The sequence below is a fragment of the Beta vulgaris genome, chromosome 2 (assembly GCF_026745355.1).
Source record: "Beta vulgaris subsp. vulgaris cultivar EL10 chromosome 2, EL10.2, whole genome shotgun sequence".
Classification (NCBI taxonomy): domain Eukaryota; kingdom Viridiplantae; phylum Streptophyta; class Magnoliopsida; order Caryophyllales; family Amaranthaceae; genus Beta; species Beta vulgaris.
The window spans coordinates 10,897,114-10,902,113 of record NC_079203.1 but is presented as its reverse complement, the minus strand read 5'-3'; the positions used below and the strand labels follow the sequence as shown (position 1 = coordinate 10,902,113).

The following is a 5,000-nucleotide window of genomic DNA, read 5'->3' as shown; positions in this document are numbered from 1 at the left end:
TAATTTTAGTAACTATTGTATTTTTATTAAAAAAATATATTTTTAGCTATCTAGATACAAAGTCAAACAACTCCACTTCAAAATTTACTATTTCTTTATCTCATGCTATTCTCAATTTTTTTTCCCTCTTATTCAACCTCTTAGACCTTTTTATCTACATTACTCCTCTCTTCCTTCTATCTTCCTCTCTTCCTTCTATCTTCCTCTTTCTCATAAAAAGCTAGGGGTAGTAGGTTGGTGTTGACGTTGGCCAAATATTTTATTTCTATTTATTTTTGGATATATAAGAAAACTATATACGCCATTATAAACCGAGTTATATGAGTACCTTTGCCTCCAACATACAGTGAATATAATAACATTCTAACATGTCCTAATGATATAGATATTTTCAATAGCCACTTAACTCTATACTAACATCACTAATGAAACAGCTCCATGTAAAGATTCATGGGTGCTTGTTCAAACAGTTTAGTCATGAATTATTTAAGTAGCAAAGAGCAACTCACATAAGACCCAAACTAAGAACAAAGAGACAATTGAATCTAAAAACAATGTATCTAGCTTTTAAAAAAAAGCTGAATTCACCTGAGATACACCAGTTCATTGTAAAAATTTAAGCTGAACTTGCTTTCTAAATAATTGCCCGTTGTAAAAAATTTAAGTTGAACTTGCTTTCTAAATAAGAATTTATCTTAGATACCTAGTTCATTGTAAAAATACACTCAACATGTATATTCAAAGAAGAATAGGCCATTTGACGCTTACATTACCAAAAACAATACTAAAAGAATAGAACCACAGCTAATATTTTCTCATAGATCTACATAGGAAAAAAAGAGATGTGTAGAACTCTGCAATCATTGTATTGTTCCTCTCCTTTCTCCGCCCTCCTTCAAACGAATACTTCAATGGTGATGAGAGGGTCCTTTACAGTGACAATCTCAACATCATCCCTCTAGACGATCACTCTAGCGACCATGACTATTTCTCTCAAATCCTGTGTAAATTCAACAATTTAGATTATTTGAGATCAAAGCATCAATACAGACAAATATGTTAAGAGTTCAAATTAGAGACTTTTAAAAAGAAGAAATAACATTTTCCAAGCCTTCTAAGCTTATGATGCAGGTATAGGGGGAATATTGAGCAATCCGGTGTATTCTTTTCTGCCCTTGTCAATAAGCAAACAAACGAATGCAAAGATGAAAGCAAACGCCTCTGTAAAGTGCTGAACATCAGACCTAAAGAAAGATTGTTCATTACCACCTATCTCTTTAGTGAAATGTTAATATTTGAGTGAATAATTGGAGTAATTCAGCATAAGGTTTGAATGACAATAGGTTGTTCATTGATCTCATTTGTAATTTGTTGATTTCATGAGTGGATAATTGGAATAAATCAACATAAGTCTTCACTTACTCCAAATAGAATAAAGGTATCCTATTCTAATCATACATTTATACCAATCAAAATATATGACGAGGCCTCCATATAACACAAAATTTTCCCACTGAAACCTTCTTAGAAGAATTCAGCATGTAAAGCTATAAGCTATTAACAAAAAAAAAATGTGCTTTAAAACAACGGGGCTTTCAGCAGAAGCACAAAGACTCACCCATTTAGGGAGAAGTTGAGTTAAGAGTTAGCACTCTCAACTCTCGAGTGCATTGTTTGTAGCCTTTTCTTCCTTCTTGAAGCTTTCTTTCTCTTTCGGTCTAACTGAGGTTCTTTTGAATTCAGGTCATTGCAGAAAGTTCTCAAGGAAAAGAAAGGTTCTCATTCAATGGCTGATATATCTAAAATCCTTCGAAGAGGTTGTAATATTTTATAAGCTTGGTTATTATGGTTATACAAATTCTATATATCACAAAGTTGTAAAACGGGTTCATGTTGTCATTAGAAAAAGAGGTACATGTTATGGGCATCAAAGCAGTTGCTTCAAGAGAAGATTAAAAACAATATTGCAAAGACCTGATGCTGCGTAGACCTAGTTAGAATTTTTCTACATTTGTGCAAGATCTAAAGACTTGATGCTGCTTAGACCTAATTAGATCAAAAACATTTTTCTTGTCAATTTATTAGGTTTCATGTTTAAAAAAACTTATGATGTTGAAACAATTATAATAGCTAACCTTGCCTATTAGAGAAACGAAAGGGACTACTCAACTTGCTCCTAGAAAAAATATCCAGAGAAAAATAAAACGAAATTTAGAAGAACGAACAGAAATTACACTGCAAATCGCTTGTGAACATAGCCAAACAACAGTCAAAATGAAAAATTGTCATAAATAGAAAAGGCAAGGAAGACAAGAATGGGAAAGAGGAAAGGGAAGATAGATATACAAAGAAGAGGAGACAAAGACAGATCTTGCAACTCAGATTAGCCTACAGATGAGGGATGAGATTCACCAATTCCTTATGAATAAAAAATTTCAAGGTTTCTCCCCCAAAGCACATTAAAATGAATAGTGGAGAACTTTCCACTTTTAAAAGGTTTGAACGCAAAGATGCTTGACATAAGAAACTTCTTGTGTACTGCATGCAAAGAGCTTAGGGAAAACTTTCAAAAATGAATTCAATTAATGAAAATAGCACCAACAAAAATGCTAGCTAAGCAACAAATTAAATATAAGAAAGAGAAATTGAAAAAGAAGAGCTCCTACCTTCAATCCTAGGTATGATGGAAAAACATGTACCTTGATAATTTGAGATATTAAGCCAAGCACCAAATGTGGCTGCAAAGGGAAGGAAAATCTTCATCATTAGAGATACGGTTTCGTTAGTTTAAAAATAATTCCTACGTGGTTAAGAACTACTTACCCTGCCTTCAACCAAGTCATGGGGTCCAATGTTAACCACAGTGCATGCAATGGCTTTCGCAGAGTTAAGACACAGAGTATGATTCTCATTTCTCTCCCATGGATTAAGTACCTTTTGGTGTTTATTGCTCTTTCATCTATTGTGCCAGGAACAACAACATTTATAAGCTTACTGCATTAACCATACAAGATACGTCATCATCTATACAAACACGAGACATCTGCAACGAAAAGAAAAACGATTTTTGAATTAACCTCATTGAAGGAATTACCAGAGAAGAACTCATCTCTTTGCAAATTGAAAAGATCATCACTATTAGGATCAATAGGAAGAAACTGCATCAGGAAAGGGTCATCTCCAAGATAAGTATTAATGTGATGAACATAACATCCCTTCTCGGATTGACAATTGTATGAAGAAGGGTAGTCGTTGAGGCCTTGAGAAAGGCTGACGAATCCTTTGAACCACCGAGCTGAGCTGACGCTCTAGCTTGAAAGCTTAGATGAACCTGCCAATGCCAATAAATTAACCTACATGTTACTCATGTTTATATATTCTACTACATTTCAACCTCCAACTTCATAAATAATCAAAATGTAACCTCTCCACAACTGTAACTCTCAGGATTTCTGATGATTAAACTTATCATTTCCAGCTACAAAATTCTTAATGCATTAACTCATAATCATACAACAACACCAACAACGGCGATGCCAACGCCAATCTCTATCAGTTAATATTCGGCCACACGAGTCAAGATTAATACACAATCATACAATGTGGATAAATTAAGAAATCGAAAATCACAAATTACGCGGTTTACCTTCAAAAAGTCCTCAAACTCGATCTCTTGATCTCATATCAGAAGCAGACTCAGTCAAAATCCCCTTAATATCATCCTCTTTAAATGACTGACTAAAAGCTTTCAACTTTGCCATCATTGAAGGCAAATCTCCAATGGTGACTTTACCACTATGACTCTTCACCGAAGTATACTAACAAACACAATAATCAAACAAAGAACACCAATCAAGAACATAACAAAATATCATAAAAATCCACAATTTCAACAAAATCCTAAAAAAAAGGGTTTAAAGGAATTTACTTTGGATTTCAGGCTTGAAGTTCACCGAGTAAACTGACTATGAAGTAAAGGGTCAGAAACAACAACACCAGCATAACCAGACATTTTTGCCTTCCCCAATCAGTCAAATTGATGGGGAAACGAGATTGAAATCTCACCAGAACAACAATTATTTCCTACATATAAATATCAAGGGATTAATTATTGGAAAAAAAATTGAGAAATGGGAAAATTATTACAATAAATTAATCTTACAGAAATAGTATTCAGTAAAAGGTCACCAAAAAAGAAATTGCATGTTTCATTAATTCAATACTACATCACAAAAACCCAAAAAAGAAAAGAACCCATTTTTAACAAAAAAAATTAGAATTAGAATGAACATACCAATATAAACACAATCTGTATTCTTGCAGATGTGATTCCAGCAAAATCTTGTTGGGTTTTAAAGTTTGACTCTTTTCTCTAGATTATGAAACTGGGTTTTCTTGTTTAAGAAATAATTGTAAGAAGATTGCGTAGGCAAAGAGCAAAGGATATCCACAAAAAAGAAATGTAATCTAAAAAAAACCCAGAAAAAGAAAGAAATAATAGAATAAAAATTGAGTTGTGGTTTTTGTTGGTCGGCTGAGAATTTTAATGGGTTTTTGATTTGAAAAAGAAGAGCCCCCGAAATGCCTAGAGTGTGATTGAATACAGATAGACATCTAACAAAGACACTTTTAACTTGCTTTTTTAGATAACGTACCTACCACTTTTTAAGATCAAGCATCAAGAAGTATATCATATTTAGTAGCATCTAGAACAGCAAAAAAAATCAAGCACAAATAAATTCAAATCAATCTCCAAACAATAACCGAAAATGCTATCCATCAAAATGCAAAGTGATGATATTCATCATTACCCATGAGTTGTATGACATGTCTCATGGCAGTAGCTAGAGCGAAAATCATAAGCTTCCACTTACTGTTAATTATTGTCAATCTCATTTTGTACCCTCCAATTCAAAGCGTCAACCAACTGCAGAAATTTAACATGTCAAAAAACTTCAAATTAGTGTAGTCCACAAAGAAACTTTACAACTATGTAACAG

At 33.2% G+C, this 5,000-nt stretch overlaps 2 long non-coding RNA genes across 2 annotated transcripts; both read right to left on the bottom strand.

Moving 5' to 3' along the window:
- Positions 1 to 752: 752 nt before the first annotated feature.
- LOC130590564 (uncharacterized) lies at positions 753 to 2,977 on the bottom strand. Its single transcript, XR_008968416.1, has 3 exons — positions 2,824 to 2,977; positions 2,667 to 2,738; positions 753 to 1,000 (listed from the first exon to the last, which is right to left on the bottom strand). It is a non-coding gene; the product is annotated as an uncharacterized LOC130590564 (long non-coding RNA).
- Positions 2,978 to 3,235: 258 nt separating this feature from the next.
- Positions 3,236 to 4,017, bottom strand: LOC125494650 (uncharacterized). The gene is made up of 3 exons (XR_008968415.1): positions 3,929 to 4,017; positions 3,647 to 3,818; positions 3,236 to 3,331 (listed from the first exon to the last, which is right to left on the bottom strand). It is a non-coding gene; the product is annotated as an uncharacterized LOC125494650 (long non-coding RNA).
- Between the last annotated feature and the right edge of the window lie 983 nt (positions 4,018 to 5,000).